At 38.6% G+C, this 22,952-nt stretch overlaps 1 non-coding gene across 1 annotated transcript; it reads right to left on the bottom strand.

Annotated features, from left to right (window-relative positions):
- Positions 1-2,352: 2,352 nt before the first annotated feature.
- On the bottom strand, positions 2,353-2,459 carry LOC139438419 (U6 spliceosomal RNA). Its single transcript, XR_011648095.1, has one exon. It is a non-coding gene; the product is annotated as a U6 spliceosomal RNA (small nuclear RNA).
- Between the last annotated feature and the right edge of the window lie 20,493 nt (positions 2,460-22,952).

Here is a 22,952-nt window from a genome sequence, read left to right as displayed (position 1 = left end):
ATTGCCACGAGAAAATTGTCACCTACTCCAACATAACTGCTGAAGGAAATACCCCCTTTCATTAGTTCACAAGCTTTCTATATTCACCAAGTGCAATGAATGCCTCATGATGATGAAGCAGGTTGTTGTTATGGGGGGAGGAGTGGGGTGAGGGGGTGGGGGGTATATGGGGACCTCATATTTTTTTAATGTAACATTAAAAAATAAATAAAGACAAAAAATCAGATGATGGATAAACAAAAAAAAAAAGAGATGAACCTAATTTTCAGTTTTCTAACATAATCTCTCTTGAGGACATAGTAATTTACAGGGGTGCTCACGTTTTCCTAACTTACTTATGGCATCAGTAGAGTTCCTGGGTGAATTCCGCCCGAAATAATATAGCCTCCATATCAAACTCATTGATTTGCTGTTTTGCTTGTTTAAAAGGAGCCTTCTAATGAAGTGGTAGAAGTTTCATTCATAACTCTATAAGCATACATCACAGATCGAAGTAACACTGCCTAATAAGTCATGTATGCCAGTCAGGTTATATATTCTGCCTCGTAAATATAATGTGTGTTTAAATACTCAGTTCTCAAAATAATATAAAAGTGTCACAACAAGGGATCTGTGTTACTTCCAGAAGAAATGGCAAATTGTTAAAATTCTGGTCTAGGCTTAACAAATATAAATAATATTTAGAGACTCACTAGCAGCTAGAATCAAGTCGTCTGAGCTATTTCACGAGCACAATTCCTTTGCTGAGAAAGGGCAAATAAAACTGGAGCTAAATGTATATTTGCTAAAAATATAAATATAAATTTTTAGAGAAGTATATGCATCGTCCTTATTTTTCCCATATAAATCAATTCTGTGAATTGCTTCTGTGAGATTATTTTGCAATCATTAATGTACATTATTATGTGTGGATGGTTGTGTATATTGATGAACTAATTTGAGTTGATTGATTATACTAGAATTATTCATGTGAAATTAGCAAACATTATATCTAGATAGGGCAACATAGGACAAACTTACAAAAACTGGAATCGAATGCTTTGCAACTTAATAATCACATGTAAGAAGAGTAAAGTGGAAATTCCACAATCTTTTCTTAATAATTGATTGCATGTTCATATTTGTAATTAAAATAATTGGGGTAATTCCCCCCACCTTCACAAAATTCAGCCATACTTATCTTGAGTCAATTTCACGGGTAAACAGTATTTGTATGTACTGAGGATAAACTGCATAATGTATACAAGCTCATTACCATTTAATATTCCTATATTACCTGAATGGTCTCCTACTGTGTGTGTATGTGCATGTGTGTGTAATGAATGTTGGCCAGTGGATATCTATTGCCAACATTTCCAAGTAATTCACTCAAATATGTTTGAACACTTACTAAATGGCACTATTCTCTGCTCTGTGGAAAATGTAGTATGTAGAATGATATTCCTCCCAAATTTCTTCCCAAAGAACTGACGCCACTAAGGGAGTTTACTGTGAATAGACAAATTAGCTGAATCAAAAAAGAAAAATGATAGTCACTGGGAAATTGAGTGAAAGAGGTTAGGTGCCTAGAGATGGGAGGCGGAGAACAAGGTCACATTTTTTCTTCCACAGGCTGATGAAATTTTGCCTTCATTAAAACGTATTAAAAATTTTTTTTGGCTTTAACAATAAAAATTTATTAGGTTCTAGTTTGAGACTGGGAAAATGTCCAAATCAAGGCATCACCAAGGCAATGCTTGCCCCCAAAGATTTTTTTTATTTCACTTTTTACACTTTTTAAGTTAAAGTTAATAGATCACAAAGAATGTTCCATTAAAAACATTAAAAAAACAACAATGTAAAAAACATAAGAGGTTCCCATATACCCCACTCCCCAGCCCTCTACCCCATCAATTTTGTAAATCATATTTTTTTGAAGATATATACATTACGAACAAAAGTTACATTAAAAAATATAAGAGATTCCTGTATACCCCCTCCACACACACACACCCCACTCCTTCCACACTAAAACCTCTTCCATCATTGTGGCACACTCCTCACACTTGGTGAACATATTTTGGAGCACTGCTGCACCACATAGATAATAGTTTACCCTGTAGTTCACACTGTCCCCCAGTATATTCAGTATGTTAAAGCAGGATATATAAAGTCCATCATCTGACCCTGCAATATCATTAAGGATAACTCAAAGTCCCAAAAATGCCCCCACATCACATCTCTTCTTCCCTCTCCCTGCCCTCAGCAACTACTGTGGTCCCTTTCTCAACCCCAATGTTACAATTTCTTCTATTACTAGTCAAAATAGTTTTATAGTAGAATATCAGTAAGTCCACTCTAATTCATATTTTAAAAAATATGGAATGCTTCATGAATTTGTATGTCATCCTTACACAGGGGCCATGCTAATCTTCTCTGTGTTGTTTCAATTTTAGTATACGTGCTGCCAAAGTGAGCACTTAAAATTATATTTTATGTTCACATTGGTATAGAGACAGATACAGTTCAGGGATTGACCGTTATAAGAGACTTGGCATTTGGTTCCTGACATAAGATTAGCCTTGGGGCCACAGATGCTAGAGGAAATTCTATTATCCAAGTAAAACTACCTGTCAAGATTTTGGGACACACTGAATCAATGAGTGCACAGTGGACGGAAAAACTAAAATTACTGTCTGCTTATATCTTACAAAGTGTACTTTTCCAATGTAATAGTTTCATAAGAAAACATGGGGAGTCATACAAATGCAAGACATAAACAGAAAGGACAAGAAAATCAAATAGGTGATTTTGGAATAAATGTGTTTTTTTTTTTAATTGAGCATTTGCCTCACTACATTTGATAGAATTTAAAATAATTCATCTGATTCATCTTTACACATATAAAACAAAAGCAGAAACTATTTTGATATGTATAAACAAAGAGCTAATCTTTTCTTTATGCCATTGGATAAAGAAAACCCAATGTATTGGATAGTTAGAGATGGGTGTTATCATGTACGTTAGTTAGTCTTGCATCCATAAGTGGAGAACATACTGTGGAAAAAGTATAGGGGCAACTTTTAGTGTAAGGGCTTTTGCTTCCAACTAAGATGGAGTGATAGACGTTAGATTTTAGTGTTTAGAAACAACTAAGAGGAAAATAGATCAAATAAGAACAGACAGATGACAACACTCTTCAGGACTCTGAACATCAGCCAAAGGAGGATCCCTAAGAAATGAAACTATAGTGGGAGTCCCATGATTGCCCCCAGCCTACTGCTTAGAGATTTCCCAGCCACTGTACATGGAAGGGGATTCCCAACAGAGCCCAAAATAGGTCCCTGAATTGAGAGAGCAGAGGTGAACACCTGGGAACAACAGGATGTCTCTGGTTCATGGGTCAGAAACCTGAAGAGAAGACAACACAGAGAAGGAAATCCATACAATTGCAGAGGGTTCCACCTGATTCCAAAGAAGAACCATTTGGAAGGGTTAGTGGGAACAGAGCCTGACACCCATGCAGTCCTGGGAACACCTATTTCCCACAGCCGGACAGGTTTAAAAGCTCTCAATTCAATGAACTTGGGTACAAACACCCAAGTGCCTACCTTCCTTAGTGACAGATGATTGTCCTTCAATTAAATGCTCCTCTGGTGCCACCTAACAACTCTTAAAAGCAGCCCTCAGAAGGACCAAACAATTTCTAACTTAACTAAATTCCAGAAAACAGCTCAAGAATAATTATAGGAAGAAAAATTATTCAGTGCCCAACAAGGTACTAACACAATGTCTAGCACCCAACAAAAGATCACAACACATATAAAGAAGCAAGTGAACAGAGCCTGCAACAGGGAATGAGAATATTTTAACAGGAAGATATTTGCTGTCCAGTTGCTGCCCTTACCAATTTTACAATGTAGACTCCTTTATGGGAACACCTTCCAGGATACAACTCAACCCAGTAAACTTAGTTGAAGTTCAGTCAGTAGAGCTCCTTTTCCAGTCACATTCTTCCAGAGAAGAATGGTAAAGATTGTGATGCACAAAGTAATTTAAAATGCATGTTCCTAATACCAAAAGTGTGTGAATTTAGGGTACAGGAATTTTAGTTTCTTTTCTTTCTTTTTATTTTGTTACGTATTGATTCAGGTCACATCCATTTTTTCTTTTGTTTAGTGCTGTGTGCAATTCAAAGTCATGCTTTTAACGGGTAGGTATTGAGTACATAGTAAAAAGATACAGTGAGAGAATAATGGGAAAAGTCAAAAACAAAATGGATGTTTGCATACATGTAAGATAGATAATTATTGGAAATATTTCCATCCTTCAAAGATCATTAGGAATGAGTCTAAATTATCCATACCAAAGAAAAATGCAAACTATTTGATAATAACTTCCATATGCTAACTATTTCGGATAACTAATTAGATTTTTGAAGAGAAAATTAGCTGCTATAATAATTTCTAAAATAATTACAATTCCATCTGTGTTACAATATGCAGCAACCTTTCCAATTAAGAAAATAAATTTGTTCTTCTGTTCTATTATTTTAAAATCAGAATATAAATTGTGAACTTATTAATACGAAGATATAACCCAACTGAGTTTCTGTTATTGAAAGTTTTGAATTATGACCAAGCATATTTTATAGAATTACATTTTAAATTCAAAGATTGTTTCTCATTAAAGTCAAATGAATAAATACAAGCCAAAAATAACTGCAGTTATAGGCAAGATCCACAATGTGATAAAGTTTCTCTCCAGTAATTATGTTATTTCAGTACCTAGGGGGTAAAGTGGAAAATTATCTTGGCTTCTACTGCCTTTGAGCTCTCCTTCCCCCTCCAAGCAGAAACTCTGGGAACACTGAACAAAGAAGATGGGCAAATAATGATAAAAATAAAATAGTCTATTATGTGTTATTTCACCAAGAGTTTCCTGAACTTTGGATGAACGTGTTACTTGAAAATCACATATATTTCAATGCAAAGGCTTTGCTATTATGTTATAGCTAGTACATGAACAAAGGTTATTAAAGGAAAGTAAAACCTCAATGTGATATTCCAGGGATATCCTGCCCAAAGATGCCCCTTGAGTCATCTTAGATCAGGAAATAATTGCTTACTCTCTATGTAAGGTTAATGAATTACACTATGATAGAATTAGAATGACCCGCCATGTTCTGTGCTTCTTTTTTCTTTAAATGTGTATGTGAGATTTCATTTTGTGCCTCACAGAAGTTTAAACCAGTACTGGTGGTTTATTGTCTTCTACCTGCCCTTTGCCAACTTTTTCTATAATCCCCTCTGCAATGCTGGGGCTGGTTCTTGGCAAAGCACGTTTCCCAGACTCCTCATCCAGCTGTATTCATGGCAGTTTCCATCTAAAGGGTAGAGCAGGGGTTCTTAAGCTTTTTTATTTCCAGTCAGGTGGAAACCACAGACCCTTTCTCAGAATGTAGCGGCGGATAGTTTTATGACCCTCAACTAGTGTCAGGTCAACAACGTCCATCATTTCAAAGTATGGATGAGCACAAGTGATTTTTCAAGACAGGCAACAACTGTAATGTGATAGGAAATGAGTACTACTGTAATTTATTGCATGCATTCATAAGTGAAGGATATGCTAGAATTTAGTTAGAGGTCAGAGAAAATAAAGATTATAAATTGATGTTTTTCAATTCAAGCTCACAGACCCCCCGAAATCTTTCACAGACCCCTTGGAGGTCCCTGGACCCCTGGTTACAAACCCTTGGGGTAGGCAAAGAGGGAAGATACCTGAAGAATGGTGTACCAGTGTGACAGTTGCTGGCAGTGGTTTGCACTAGCTTTAGTGTGCAGGCACTTAATTGTAGGCTCACTGTAACCCTCCAGTGGCTCTATCCCAGTTATTGAAAATCTCTCTAGCGGTTCTAGAACCAGCAGGCCCAGCATCATCACTACAGCAGAAGCAGGTACAGGGTTTTTGGGACCAGCCCAGCTGTGTTAACAGCTTCCTGGTCTCTGAGTATCAGCTCCTTCTTCAGTCTGTTTGTACAATGCAACCTCCCTTGTCCACTTGCTTCCCTTGCATCTCTAATACCACTTTTTTTTCTTCTTTATTTTTTTTTAAAGTTATATTAAAAAAATATGAGGTCCCCATATATCCCCACCCCCCTCACCCACTCCTCCCACATCAACAACCTCTTTCATCATCATAGAACATTCATTGCATTTGGTGAATACATTTTGGAGCACCGCTGCACCACATGGATAGTGGTTTACATTGTAGTTTACACTCTTCCCCAGTCCACCCAGTGGGCCATGGCAGGACATATAATGTCCAGCATCTGTCCCTGCAATACCACCCAGGACAACTCCAAGTCCTGAAAATGCTCCCACATCATATCTCTTCTTCCCTCTCCCTACTTTCAGCAGCTCCCGTGGCCACTTTCTCCACATCAGTGCTACAATTTCTTCCATTACTAATCACAATATTTCCATAGTGGATGTGGCTCAAATGGTTGAGTGCTCGTTTGCCAGAAGGGAGGTTCCAGGTTCAATCCCCGGCCCCTGGTGATTCAAAAAAAAAAAAAGATGGTAGTTGTGAAGTGAAAAAAACTACTCACATCTAGGGGATATTGCCAACTAACAGGGAGGTGAAGAAGGTCAACCACCATACCAGGGAGCCAAGAGTGCCTACAACTGCAAGCAGGAGAATTGCATCCATCATCCATGTGGAATCTAAGCCCCCTCTTGATGTAGAGGTGGAGTGGGCATAACCATCCCAGGGTCCACAGGCTGGAGAAATAGCATATGGATTAAAGTGGACTTACTGATATTCCAATACCACTTTTTGAAATTCCTGCCATGCTTTCTGTCCTGATTAGACAGAGACAGATGGAGCAACTTTCTAGAAATCTGTGTACCTAAAATGGAAATCAAGGGAGTCAGAATTTATGAAGGTAGGGACAGAAATAAAGAGGGATGTGATAGGAAATATATACATCCTATACCCACATCTAGCTGGAAAGGATTTTGGATTGGAGATGAGAATTTATCTAACTGGAAACTGACCATTTTGAACAAGTTTAATGGCTATGAAGAAGAGAGAAGAAAAAGGATATTTTGAAGATAAACAGCAATACTGTCATAGCTTTCAATATGAAAAAGTACCAAATATGGAAAGAAATCTCCATGATCCAAATAAATGAATAATATACAAATAAAATAAAATGTTGTTTGAATTACATACATCCCCATGAAAAACAAAAGCTTAAAATTTCGAAGAAAACATTGTAGAAAATCTTTGATATCAATGTAGAAAATAATTTCTTAAACCAAATATTAAAGCATTTCCCATAAAGAACTCTTACTAGATAATGATGCCCATGATTTGGAAGATGAAGTCAAAGTATTGTATTTCCTTGCAAAAATTTTTAATAAACTTTATTTTTAGAGACGTTTCAGATTGCAGGAAAGTTATATCAAAACTAGAGGGGACTCCCAATAACCTAATTCCTCCCCCTCCCACATTTTCCCCAATTAACAACATCTTTCATTAGTGTGGTACATTTGTTAAAGTGAATGAACACATATTGAAGCATCACTGCTAACCATGATCTATAGTTTACATTATAGTTTACACTTTGCCCTGCCCAATGTCATAGGTATTGGCAAACTGAATAACGGCCTGTATGTGTCATTGCAATGTCATGTAGAACAATTACAATGCTCTAAAAATGCCCTATTTTCCACCTATCTTCCCTTCCCCTCCCCTCACAACTTCCAGTAATTACTATATTTATGTCAATGCTGCAAGTTCTTCCATTACTACAATAACAATAGGTATACTTTGTTCTATGGTTAATTCCTCATGTATATTTGTTCATTCTTCAAACTTGAGGATTTTGTGACAATGTTCTACCCTCTACTTCAAATTGAGAGGGGGCTTAGATCTTTTGGGGCAGATGGACGGAACTGTTTATCTTGCTGTTGTAGATACACTTTTTTTTTTTAGGATGGGCGATGTCCGTCATCATCATTTTGTTAGTTGTCCTGAGTGAGTCTGATGAACTGGAGAGTAGATGTTGGCTGAAACTGCTGAGATTCTGGACTCAACCAGCATATTAACAGGCTGAAGGATTAAGTTTCTGGGACACATTTAATGAGCATTGTGCTAATTATAGGTTCAAATAAATGGGGTAGAAATATCAAGTAGGGAAATTATAAATGAGTCTTACTCTGTTATTCTAGGAAAATAGTTTAATATATACTCCAAGATAAGGCTCACCAATAGGGTGCCAATTTCACAGGGCTGTGTGCCTTGCCTATAGTGTCTGGACATCTCTAGAGCTTTCATGAGCACCCATCTCTGAGGCTTTGTTTACTGTGGCAGTTAGTGAAATCTGCTGGAGATGTGCATAATTATAACCTCTGAAATTACCTCCCAAATTACTTTGAAATCTCTTAGCCATAAAACTCTTATATTTAATATTTCCCTTTTTTGGTCAAGGTCATTTTCCAAATGCATCACTGTTTGGTGCTTGGTAATAATCCTTTGGTGCCTGGGAGGCTCATCCCTGAGAGCTATGTCCCTTGTTGGGGGGAAGGTAATGAGTTTTTTTGCTGAACTTGACTCAGAGAGAGGTCATATTTAAGTAACAAGGAGGTTTTCAGGAGGTAACTTTTAGACAATAGTTATTATTAGGCTCAGTTTCACTTTTACGGGAATAAGGTTCATAAGTACCAGTATTAATATTGAAGTCTTCACAAATTTCTCTTTTTCTAAAAATTAAGTACTGCCTCTATACGCAAGAGATTTTTGCCACTTTATTTGAGAAAGTAGCTGGGCTCCCCAGAGTAGGGGGCTTAATATTTTCTTGTTTCTTGTGAGGATATCCACCCACTGAGAAAACATCCTACAGTAACATGAGCACATTCATATTCCATAGATGCATAACCCAGGTACACCACTCTGCACACATCCCACCGCCAACCCCTTGCACCAGTGACCCTCCCCTAGCACAGCGCCTTCAGTCTCAATCATAATCCTGGGCCTCCTGAGAGTTCACTGAGCCACACATTCATACTGTTCCTTCCTCCAGCCTTCTCTCTAGTTCCATGGATTGCCCAACCCACCCCTCCAACCTTACTCATACACTCCAGCACTGTCAACCCTACTCACATCTTTGCACAACCATCACCCCCATCCTCTGCCAAACTGTCACCATCAATCTTATCATAAATTCTGTCCCGATTGAGCATTGGTTCATCACTCTCTACTCCCTTTCTGTATCCTGGTAACCTGTCTTCCAGAGTCTACCTCCATGAGTCTGTTCAATAGCCTTAGTTCATATCAGTGAGGTTATGCAATATTTGTCCTTTAGTGACTGGCTTACTTTACTCAACATAAGGTCCTCAAGTTTCATTCCTGTTGTCACATGTGTCAATACTTCATTCTTTCTTACCACGAATAATATTCCATTGTATTTATACACTGCATTTTGTTTATCCATTCATCCATTGCTAGACACTTGGGTTGCTTCCAAGTTTTGGCAATTGTGAGCAATGCCATGATGAACACTGGTGTGCTTTTATCTGCTTGTGTCCCTGCTTTCAATTCTTTTGGATATATCTAAGCAGTGGAATTGCTGGATCTTATGGCAATTCTATTTTTATCTTCCTAAGGAACCACCAAATCATCGTACACAGTGGAAGCATCATTCTGCTTTCCCACCAGCAGTGGATGAGGGATTCCTTTCCTTGACATCCTTTCCAACCTTGTAGTCCTCTGTTGTTTTAATAGCCACCAGTCTAATGGGTGTAAAATGATATCTCCTTATAGCTTGATTTCCATTTCCCTAGTAGCTAGTGATGTTGAGCATCCTTTCATGTGCTTTCTAACCATTTGTATTTCCTCTTTGGAAAAGCGTCTATTCAAACCTCTTTCCCATTTTTAAAAATGGGTTGTTTGCCCTTTTATTATTGAGATCTAAGATTACTTTTTATATACTAGATCCTTATCAGATAAGTGGTTCCCAAATATTTTCTCCCATTGAGTAAGCTGCCTTTTCACAGTATTTACTTTTGGGTCTCTTGCTTTTTGATAACTGTTTAAAAACCTATATCTGAATGAATTACAGTTATTTGCTAAGTTCATTAATGTAATAAACAGCAAAATCATGAATGTAACAAAGTAGTCTATTGAGTAGCATAATCTTTGCTGAGAATCATTTTTAATTTTCCTGTTCCGTATATTTGTGTCATGTGAGAATCACTATTTTTTTTTTTTATAATTTTCAGAGACTGTCCATGAAAGAGTGGAAAGAAATTTTCAGATGTGATTATATTTTACGTGGGAATATTTGGCCCTAGCAATGTACCAAAATTGGATAATTTGGAGGACTCTTACAAGGAAAAATAAGACACTTTTATTTATTAAAAAGAGATTGGTTACAATTAATGTAACCTATGGGATAGAGTTAACAGCAACATTGTAATATTCTTGCATCAATGTGAAAGATGTATTGTGTTAATAATAGGGGGTATGGAAAAATATATCAAATGTATCCTATGGACCATAGTAGTGGTAATAGCCTGATGATACTATCTCATAATCTGTAACAAATATTCCACAACAATGAAGTGTGTTGGTGGAGGGATGTTGTATAAGAATTCCACACATATACATGATTGTTTTGTAAGTTCATAACTTCTGTAATAAAAATATATTTTAAAAAGAAAGATTGACTTTGAACTCTATATCATAAATTAATTCATTTTGTAGATTTATAGTAATAGATACTCAAATTGTGGAAGCAAATGTATTCCTAAGCATGTTTTCACAGATTTTTAAGTGCTCTCAAATATTTGCTATAAAGCATAGATCTTTGTTTATCTTGCTCTTCTTTGTTTCCTTATTACATTCCTGTGCTCAGTAAATCAATGTTTAACTAATACCACTCTAAATTATATAATAGATTGCTTTCCCTTAGTGAACCGAACCTAATGCCTTAATATTTATTTCACTTCCTTGATTAGTCAAATTTTCTCCTATGAGGTGGAGCCAAATATTTATTAAGCCAAGATAATCTTGGAAATTTATTGTCTACACTAAATCCCTTTTTGTTAAGTGTTTGCTGTTTTCTTTGAGTATTTATTGTTTAATGTATACCAAATTTATAACTGCATAGCTATTTTAACAATTTACAGGAAAAGAGATGACTTCAAATCTATTACTCTTTTCCACCAAGTTAAAAGTATCTAGTGTTTACTACAAAGTTTCAGCAGCAAAATAGTCTTACTAGAATCCAAGCCTTCTTCAAGAAGCATCGTGAGATTTATTCATGGTCAAGTATCTCATTAATATTGTGAGCTTTTATGAGCTATAATGAGTGCAATAGAAAATCCTAATAACCATAGGAGCTATTTTAATAGCTGTAAATCACAATGTATAATGTAATTTTACCATAAATTTGCTACTAGAAAAATGGGATAATTTTTAATATTGAATTCTAAATATGAATCCATGTAAAGAATAAATCTCTAAAAGGGAAAAAAAAAGTGATTTCCAAAGTGGTGGCCTGAAGGCATTTTTATATGTTTCCAAGAAGACAAATCTATTTGTAGAAAGAATTGGCTTTGTCCACTTTGATTTAGAGAACATTAAGTCTTTTGCGGGAGAGTTCACTCTATCAGTCTATTAGTATTTCTTTAGGGGAGAGAAACTTACATGAGAACATTACTAAGCTTTGGGAACGTGCTTGTTCTAAATATGGAATAAAGAAATCATGAAAATCTGATCATCACTAAAATAACAGATGGTTATTTGAGGCTTCTTAAATTTTTTTGAGTATGGCTTACATTCACATGTACATTCACATTGTTTGCATTGGTGATACAAACAATTATTTGTGCATTAATGTTCTTAGCAGAATTATTCACAACAGCCAAAAAGTAGAAACAACCCAAGTGGCCATTCACAGAAGAATGTATAAGCAAAATAAGATCTATCTCTACAATAGAATAGCATTCAATTTTAAAAAGGAATGAGGCTCTGATACATGCAACAATCTGGATGAACCTTGAAAACATCTTGTTGAGTGAAATAAACTAGACACAGAAGGATAAATATTGTATGATCTCATTTTTGTGAAATAGCTAGAATAAGCAAATTTCATGGAGACAGATAGGAGATCACAGGTTACCAGGGCAGGTGGAGGAGAAGGAAAAAACTGTTGTTTAGTGGATGCAGTTGGAAAGGATGAAGAAGTTGGGGTAAGGGGTGCTGGTGATGGGAGCACAATATTGCCAGCACAATTATTGCCAGTAAATTGTATACATGCAAGTGGTTAAAATGAGAAAAGTTGAGTTGTATAAATGTTGCTACAATAAAAAGTTTTTTTAAAAAATGCAGAAAATAATTAAGTGTGATTGAAGTGTTACACAGTGAAAAATCTAGCTTCTACCTCTACTTCCATAACCTACACATATTGATGGTGGTGCTAGCACAATGATGATTTATTCCGCACAGAAGTGTGATGAGAAAACAAAAGTGGGTCCTCGCTACTGACCCTAGAGGGTGCCGGATTCTCTGCTGGTCCATCTAGAGCTACTCTCCATTCTTGCCCACCTGCCCTGTGTCACTGGAGCCTTACCTTTAGGAGCCACCTCTAGGGCTACAAATTCAGGTCAGATCAGAGGCCACTTAAGGGGTGGAGGGAGCAGAAAATGGAGAAATTTCTGCCCTGCAGCTCTCCCTGTTCTGGATGGCCATGACAGCTTCCTTCTCACTCTAAGCAAAGACAGGTCCAGCCGCTCCTTGCTGAGCCACAGCCTCATTCCAGAGTCTGGAAATTGCTCTTCAACTTTGTCCCTCCTGCTCGCATGCCTTGTTGCTGTCACTACTCCTGAGATACCAGTTGATGCTCATTAATGGTACTCTTGTTGGACTACAACATCGTGGTGGTGAGATTCGTGTGTCATCTTGGCCAGGTGTGCATGTCACATGAGCACTGGCCTGATTGTTACTGGGAGGACATTCCATGGAGTTGATTGCATCTATGGCAGATGACATCCACAGTCAACTCAGCAAGGAGAGACCTCTCATTCAATCAGCTGAAGGAATTGAAGAGAGAAGCGATGATTTCAGCAGTCAGAAGAGAGAACTCCCATCTCTACTTCAGCCAGGCATCTTCTCCTGGAGAATTCATCGAGGACCTTCATTGGAGTTCCCGGCTACAGAATGCTGATTGGCCCATTCCCACAATCATGTGAACCAATTCCTATGTAAAAAAAACCTCATTATATTTTCATAATGTATTTATACATTTCCTATTGGTTGTTTCTCTCAAGTACCCCAATCTAAGCACCAATTAATTTAGCTCTCCTCTACTGAGGACACACAAATTCCCCTTGAGTCCTTTCTCAGATAGAGCAGCATACACATTAATTAGCCTCCTATTATACAAATCCTTTCCAAACTTCCCTGTGCAAATACAAGCAACTAACCCAAGTACCAGTACCCCACATTTCCTAACAAAAAAAAGATACTATATATATATATATTTTTTAATTTGTTTATTTATTTATTTCTCTCCCCTTCTCCCCACCCCCATTGTGTGTTCTCTGTGTCTATTTGCTGTGTGTCTTCTTTGTCCACTTCTGTTGTTGTCAGTGGCACAGGAATCTATGTTTCTTTTTGCTGCATCATCTTGTTGTGTCAGCTCTCCATGTGTGCGGCACCATTCCTGGGCAGGCTGCACTTTCTTTTGTGCTGGGCGGCTCTCCTTACGGGGTGCACTCCTTGAACATGGGGCTCCCCCATGTGGGGGGCACCCCTGCGTGGCACAGTACTCCTTGTGAGCATCAGCACTGCACATGGGCCAACTCCACACGGGTCAAGGAGGCCCTGGGTTTGAACCCCGGACCCCCCATGTGGTAGACAGATGCCCTAACCACTGGGCCAAGTCCGCCAACTGTGTATTCTTATTCTCTCCTAGACTCATGTTTATCATGATTATTTTGTCAGTTTTACTGAGCATTGTATCTTGACCATCTTACCATAATACTATACAGAGTGATTTCTAAATAGGTTTTTATAACCACATAGAACTCCCTCATATGCATGAGAATGATTTATGTAAGAATATAATTCCATATAAAAAGGCAGCAGTAAGGAGCATTGTACAGTTCTTTTCATAAAAGTGTGGTAATATCTGTAGGAAAATTACTAGCAATGGGATTGCTGGGTCAAATGGAGACACATTTGTAATATTCATAAATATTTACAAATCCTCCCTTGTAGGAATTGAGTTGTAGCAAATTGTGCTCCCATTAGCAAAGCAAGAGCATGATTCAGACTCACTAAAAGAGGCTTAAGTCAAACTTCTGGAGTTTTGCAAAGCTGATAGGTGAGGAAATTTTTCTTAGCGTCCTTTTAATTCATACATTTTATTTTTATGAATGGCATCACGCAACTTTTCTATGACTACTAATAATTTATATTTTGCTCCCTAGGAAGTCCATTAATTTCCTTTATCCCTGTTTTATATTACATTGCTGGTCATTTTAAATTTCAGTTTCTGAAAGATCTATTATGGAGATCAGCCCTTTTTTACATGAGTTGCAAAAATTCTCCCAGATTGATATTTGCTTGGCTTATTTTCTCTTGCTATTAAAGAACTTAAAATACACACATATAGTCAAATATATTGATACTTGTATGACTACCAGTTTTGAATATCACTTATAATACCACCACAAAGTTCAAAAGGATGATGTCCCCTCTTCTCATACATCTATGATTTCATTTTTAGCTCTCAGAAGCTAAATTTCATGTGCATTCTGTGCATCTTTCTGGGATTTCTTTTTTATTCTATCAGATGTCAAGTGATTCAGTTCACATAGCTTAATTACAGAGACTTTGTAGAAAATGTCCTATCCAGGAGACTTCACTTCTTCTCCTTCCTTTTCAAAGTTTGGAATCACGGTTGAGGGGAGTATCTGTGTGACAATGTAAATTTGATCAATTCATTCCTTTATGATCTGCCTCTTCAGTGATTCCAGGAAGAAATGCTTAGGGGATGGTGACGTCCACTCCACCTCTAGGATGGGGTGGAATAAAATATGGATTAGGGTGGACTTACTGGTATCCTACTATAGAACTATGTGACTCTAGCAACTGAAGAATTTGTACCATTGATGTGGAGACAGCGGCCACGGGAGTTGCTGAGGACAGGGAGAGGGAAGAAGAGATGAGATGTGGATGCATTTTCAGGACTTGGGGTTGTCCTGGATGATACTGCAGGGACAGATGCTGGACATTATATATCCTGCCATAATCCACTGAGTGGTCTGGGGGACAGTGTAAACTACAATGTAAACCATTATCCATGTGGTGCAGCAGTGCTCCAAGATGTATTCACCAAATGCAATGAATGTGCCACGATGATGAAAGAGGTGGTTGATATGTGAGGAGTGGGGTGAGGAGGGTGGGGGGTATGTGGGAACCTCATATTTTTTAAATGTAGCATTTTGTGTGATCTATGTATCTTTAAGAAAAAAGATATAATAAATATATATAATAAATGCTTAGGGGGAAAGTTATCTCTATCAACAACCAGGCTACAGTCCATTCCTTGCTCCTGCATTCGCATCTACCTCAGGTTTCTTGGAAGACTTGATCACATCTATTCTTTCACCTTCTCACCTCCTTCCTTTCCCTTCCTGAACTGTGATAAAGCATTTTTAGCAACCAGTAAATGCTTTGCCTGCCATCCCAAGGACGCATTTCCATATCTTGCTCAACGTCCCTGCATCATTACACTCTACTAAACACCCTCTCCTTCTTGATATTTTCTTCTTCCCAAACTTCCAAGACAAAACTCTCCACTCTTTCCTGTTGAAAGAATGATCAGATTTGAGTTTGCAGACACTGCATGTTATTCAGGACATCAAAGTTTTGCTGCAGCAGTGTAGCAGTTTGGCATTATTTATGAATTCCAAAAATTGATGCTGGATGATGTTTGTAAACTAGTCTTTTTCTCTGGGCATATTAGTTTAGATTGGATTCAGAAGTTTCACTTTTACCTGATTAAATAATGACAAAGGCTTTGATGGGGCCACATCAGTCCCACCAGTAGTAGTTTGATATTATTGATGAATTCCAAAAAGAAATATTGGATTATGTTTGTAAACTGATCTTCTCCTCTGGGCATATTGGATTATATTGGATTCATAGGTTTACTTGATTAAATAATTATGTAAACCACTTGCGCCAATAGGGTGCTGAGTCCCCACCCTTTGGCTAGTGGGGACTCACAGATAAAAGGCATGGCAAAGGACAGATTAAAGGCTTTCAATGTTGGAGTTTTGATATTGGAGTTCAATGCTAAAGCTGGAGCCCCAGGGAGAGAGACAGAGCCATTCACCAAGGTCTACAGCTGACCTTGTGGAGAAAACAGAGGAGCTGAGCCCAGAGGAACCCAGGAAGCCTGAACCCTCACAGATGTCGGCCGCCATCTTGCTCCAACACATGAAAATAGACTTAGGTGAGGGAAGTCACTTATGCTTATGGCCTGGTATCTGTAAGCTCCTACCCCAAATAATACCCTGTATAAAAACCAACCAATTTCTGGTATTTTGTCTCAGCACCCTTTGGCTGACTAATACACCACCGAGCAAGGGGACTTCGTTTGTTACAGAGAAACCGCACCACAGAGAAGGGAGGTTGGAATTTTAATGCTGGAGCCCTGAGAAATAAACACACAGGAGAGGAAAACAAAAGAGTAGAGACAGCTCTGTAGACATGGCAGAGGCCCGGGGAAGAGAGAGGAGCCATTCTCCTGATAATTACATCTGGCACTGTAGAGTGGGCAGAGCAGCTGAGCTTGGAGAGGAATGTGCCCCAATAGAGAGAAGAGGCTTATCCCAGCCTATGGTTGATATTAGAAGCTGGGACCCTGAAGCCTTAAGAGGAAGAGGGAGGCTGAACCATCGCAGAACCATCGCACATGTCACCTGCCATCTTGTGTCAACAGGTTGCAACAGACCCTGAGTGAGGAAGTACATCTCATGGTACCTTGAGTTGGACTCTTTTGGGTCTTGTGACTGTAGCTTCTACACCAAGTAAATACCTTTTATAAAAACCAACTGATTTCTGGTATTTTGTATCAGCTCCCCGTTGGCTGACTAAGACAAGCAGGAAGCCAGAGAACTTGAGAAAGTGGAAGTAGCTTCAAGCTTCTCCTGATGGCAAATGATGTTTTTCGATGTAAAAAGGAAGTTAGCTTGACTTCTGTTGTTTGGCAGGGTATCTGTCCTTTTAGGGGCAGGTTTGTGGCAGGTGGGCTTGATTTTGCATTGGGTCCGATGTAAGGAACCAGGGGCTTAACTGACAAGTCAGCTGCCCTGGTGGGGATTTCAAATTTCAAACAAAAAAAGGAGGAAACTCAAAGGGGAAAGGAGATGATGGTTTCTTTTTAGACTCAAAGGGATCCCCAGGACTTTTTCTATATAATTCCCTGGTACCACGGCCCCATCTTTTTCTATTCTCTACTTCTTCTGCAGTACAGCCTGAGTTGGCGTAAACAACACGAATGGTTTGTCTTGAAGTTTCAGAGGCTAACAGGCTTGTTGCCTTCTAGAGTCAGTAGCATTCGGATGTCGCTGAAAATCTTTGGGTACCCCAGCTTGTCCCTCTACTTCCCCATCACACAACCAGGTCCTCCTCTCTGTCTTCTGTGTCCCCCTGACCTCCAGTTGCTGATTCTTCTCTGTGAATTTCTCTTTACCAGCCTCCCAGGAATCTGGATTGAGACCTACCCTCATTCAGTTGGGCCAAATCTTAACTAAAAATAGCACCTTCAGGAGGCCTATTTACAATGGGCTCACATCCCTGGGAATGCAGATGAAGGTGAAAAACCTGACTAAAGAAGAGCACACAATTTAACCTACCTCATTACCTCATCACCCCCCCCCTTGCTAATTCCCTACTCCAGCGATCCTCCAGACCCAGATGAAACCTCTTATTCTTGCATTTTCAATTCCCCTCCCACTCTTCTGTTACTGTCATGAATAGTGAAGTCTTCCCATTTCTGTTTTCTTACTATCTCTTCAATCACTTCAAGGTTCTCTGTACTCTGCAGTTTTAGTCATTCAGATTATAGGCTGCTGTTTCTCAAAAGCTGTTCCCTAGAATATATGTAGCAAAAGCAGGGAGCAGGTGTAGCTCTGTGGTTGAGCACCTGCTTCCCAAGTGCAAGGTCCTGGGTTCAATTCCCGGTACCTCCGAAGAAAACAAAATAATCAGTTGGGCAACTTGTTAACAACACATTTCTGGGCACCATTTCAGATGGTTTGAATTATAATATTTGGTAAAATTATCTTGAAATAGCAGTATTTAATAGGCTTCCAGGAGGAGCTCTCACTCTTCTAATCCAACACTTTGCATGCTTAGAAGCTATATGAGAAACACAATATGTGGTGTATTTTAAATTTGTAGGTCTAGGTAATAGCTCCCCTTCTTCATGGTGGCAAGTGTCTTTGATTAAGTGCTTCTGTATGTGCTAAAGCAATTTCATCAATTCTTCAATGGGAAATAAATAGCACTGTTCAGGGGCAATCTTGAAGTCTATTTTCAGGTTAAAAATGCCGGCCTTGTTTTAGATCATTATGTTATCAAAGTATTATTTTAGCTTTAAAACTCCTACACGTACAATATTCTGTGATTATAAATAGTTAAGCACAGAAACTCAACCATCATCTTTATAAAACACAGAAGTACTTTAAATATTTTTAAAACAACTATAATTTTTTAAACATTATTTGTCGACCTATAAACAAGCCCCTTGAGCTTGAGTGTAATTATTTGGGACAGCCAGCCTTATTTGGGAATGGCTACAAATTAAGGAAAATCAGGTCTATTAAAATTTTTAAAATGAAGGGATTTTTTAAAAATACTAAATTGATTAACTTATAACTTTGGCATATACTTATTTCCTAGACATATCATTCACCATTTATGCATTTCTGTGTTGTGGATTTCTTTCCCAGTTTGATTCCCATATCTTTAATTTGTAGTTTAGATCCTCAGAATGTTTATAGGTACAGGTAGTTTTCTTGCAGTGGCTAATGGAGGGATTGTACCAGATTATGGCAATTAAGCCATGGTGGAGAGAAAAAGGGACACATACCTTTTTGAGTTGAGATGAGCATCTGGATTTTTATAGATAATGAGCTGACGTGGTTCCCAATAGCTGTGAAATCTGGTGACAGTAAAGGTGCTGAGTATTTGGTTCCTTAGTGCGTTTTAGAAATTGTTGGTTATGATGAACTTCTTCCTTGTATTTTGACACCCCAATGTAGCATCCGATAAGCCATTGATGAAAATCCATCAGCACCGTTTAAAAACCAGAATGAATTTTATGTATCATGCAGCGTTGCAGAGATACCTGAAAAGGTGTGACATCCCACACAACGTCATCTCATCGTCATGAGGTAACCATGCATCATCTTTGTATGCTAATGAGAATGTGACCCTTCTTCATGTGCATAAAATTATGCCGACAGTTTGTCAGGGAGAGGCACTGTGCTCCTTCTTGCTGTAGGCATGCCATCAACAACAAACCCATTAATAAAATAGAGCCATTCCTCTGCTAATGAAATTCACAAGATAGGAGCAGTGGCACAATTTGTCAGTACTACCTTAGCCTTATTAGCCATCCAAAACAAGCAAGTCAACAAAATCAATGAGATATATATTTCCTACCTGCCACACCATACAGATTTTGCAGGGGTTCTTTACTTTAGGATGCTCCGCTGTGTAGATGTGTCAATTACTGTGAGCAAGTCCGACACCCTGCCATTGACAGGATATATGTATAGTTTTTGTCTTCTTTATGTTTGTTGACTTAGAAACTATGATTCCAGTTAGGAAACAAAGACAAAGGACTAAATAATGGAATTCAGGTACAAGAGGAAGTCTGTAGATTTATGAACAGAGGAGTCTTTTTGGCTACATGTCCATAGCAGAGTTCCTCAACCTTTAGAAATTTAACCACACGTATCCCCAAGCCCATCCCAGACCTAAGGAATTGGAAACTCTGGGATGGTATTTGGGAATATGGTCTTTAAAAAGACCTACCCAGTGGGAATGATGCCCATCAAACATCAAAAACTAGCAGATTTCACATTTATTTACAATTTACAAAAGTAACGTTGAGCATTGGTAATTAGCTTCATCTCTATAAAGGTTGAGAATTTTAGTCTCTTGGATCATTTCCACAATGTGCATTCAGAAAGAGCTTTAGTAGTTTACCTTACCCTAACAATTTAGAAGTGAAAGATACAATTTACTCAAGTGATAACAAAAAAAAACCACTTAATTGTCTCTTTTGCATTCTGCATGTTGGTTTCTTTGTGCTGTAATAGAGAGAAAGCTCTTCTCCTTCCAGGGATTCTCTCCCAGTCCATCTGGATCCTGAATTCCAGCTTTCTTTGGCACTCTGAGATTCAGTTTCAGAGAATGTTTCCATGGCATTAGCAAAAGATGAATGTGTTTATCTTTTCTGCAAGGAGGCTGAGATTTAGGTAAATCAGATTTAAAATCTAAAGATATCAAATCATAATCGAAGTGTTTAAATGTCTTCCAAAAGATGGATAAGCATATGTGGTGAAAAAAATAATGATAAAAATGGATGCTAAATGTGTGGAACCAAGGTAAATGTGGGGTAAGAGAGGAGCTTCGTGAGAGTACACAAGGATGGATATAAAATATGTAATATTACATCATAAACATATAGGGGACGACAGAATGATAATGTAAACCATAATGTAAAACATAGGATAACTAAAAATGTTAGAAAACTGCGTGTCCTAAAGTATGCACCACAATGTAAGCACAGATGTCACCTGGTTTGAAAGCTATTGTCTCAGACTCTGTACATCACTTTAAGTAAATATGTTGTGAATAGGTTGTAAGAGTATCACTGTGGAAGGGAAAAGGTTTTGTGGTGGATGTGTGGGAGTGCTGTATATTGTATACATGAATTGCTGTGGTCTAGGGCTCTTGTGAAGAGAAGTTCAATAATTAGGGGGAAAAAAAAGGAAAAGAAAAAGATAGGATGTAGAATTTTTTCAAGTCAACACGTATTCTATATCTAACCTTTAAACCCATCGCTATATCCCATTTTGCTAGTAAGAGATCCTGACATTATATTGGGGCTTCAATTTTCAGGAAGTTCTGGATCACAGAGTGGTCCAACAATGGCAGCGGAGAAATACTGGTATAGGATACTATTGACAGGTGATATATGGCTGACAGGGAGCTATACAGGGCATATGTCCAGGGTGCATTGTAATGTTTGGATATACTCATAGTGGCAACAATTAAAAACTACAGCTGGGGGGGTACTGGGTCCCTGGCCGGGGGTACTGTGCCGTGGTCCCTAGGGGAGCAGTGGCAGTCCCCCAGGTGCAGCGGCAAGGACCGAGAAGGAATGAGGGTCCAACAGTGAGCCCCTGATACTAATGACTATGCTTGTGAGCCTATATGCCTGAAATAAGAACAAGGCCTAGAGCAGGACTGTGCCTGGGAATTTCCTCCTGACAGCCTTCATGTTACTCAAATGTGGCCAGTCTCGAAGCCTAACTCAGCATCTAAATGCAATGCCTTCCCCCCAGTGTGGGACATGACACCCGGGATGAGCCTCCCTGGCACTGAGGGATCACCATCAACTAACAACTGATAATGCAACTGGAAAATGACTTTGAATTGAAGGTTCGATGTGGATCAGTCGAATATCCCTGTCTACATAGAATAATATGACTTTAAAATGCTGTTTGATCTAATGTAAGGGGGAAATAGAAAGGAGAAATGAGTTTATATGGCTATGAGTCTCTAAAAAAAAAGAGTCTGGAGGCTGTCAGAAGGATTGCCCTTATGCACAACTGAGCAGAGTCTAAGAGACAGATAAAGTAGATACAATCCCCAGGTATTGGTTCCTTTGAGGGCTAAAGGGACCCACCGGTTCTATGGTCATGGCAGATAGGGTTCACTGCCATGTCAGATGACCCTTCTTTGGAGCTGGTGTTTCTGCGTGATGAAACTGGACCCAGAGGGGATCTCTTTTCATAAGACTATCATGCTACTTTACTGGAATTGTAGTTGGTATTGGGGTTTAAGATATATTTAGGGGATTGAATCTTTTTACTGACAATATGATAGCCAGGCCCTGAGCCTCAACAGACTCCAGCTCCTACAATCTGATTTATTGGACTCACCTCACTCAGCTAAGATGGAGTTGAAGAAGGACAACCACCACACCATGGAGCCTAGAGTGCCTACAACTGAAAGCAGGAGGATTGCATCCAGTAACCATGTGGAATCTGAGCCTCCTCTTGACATAGAGGTGCAACGGACACAACCAATCCAAGGTCCACAGAGAAAAGGTCGCATTGGAGTGGGAAAAGAGGACATGGTGGCTGATGGGTATGGGGAATGGCAGGAAGAGATGAGATGTGGAGGCGCCTTTGGGACTTGGAGTTGCCCTGGATGGTGCTTCACGGGCAATCACCAGACATTGTAAATCCTCCCAGGGCCCACTGGATGGAATGGGGGAGAGTGTGGGCCATGATGTGGACCAATGACCATGAGGTGCAGAGATGCCCAGAGATGTACTTACTAAATGCAATGGATGTGTCATGATGATGGGAGTGAGTGTTGCTGGGAGGGGAGGGGTGTGGTGGAGGTGGTGGGGTTGAATGGGACCTCATATTTTTTTACTGTAATATTTTTACAAAATCAATCAATCAATCAATCAATCAATTTAAAAATGCAGTAGATTTAATGCCAACATTCACTGACTATATATGGATACCACAAACATTTCCTATTTCATCTCTATTGACTGTGCTAAGGCAAATACTTTGTCTTTATTTTGAAGAAAATCATCACTGCTAGACATTTTATTTTTTCAGATACTATATTCA

The sequence above is a fragment of the Dasypus novemcinctus genome, chromosome Y (genome assembly GCF_030445035.2).
Source record: "Dasypus novemcinctus isolate mDasNov1 chromosome Y, mDasNov1.1.hap2, whole genome shotgun sequence".
Classification (NCBI taxonomy): Eukaryota; Metazoa; Chordata; class Mammalia; order Cingulata; family Dasypodidae; genus Dasypus; species Dasypus novemcinctus.
The sequence above is the reverse complement of the archived record's forward strand: the minus strand, read 5'-3'. Positions and strand labels throughout refer to the sequence as shown.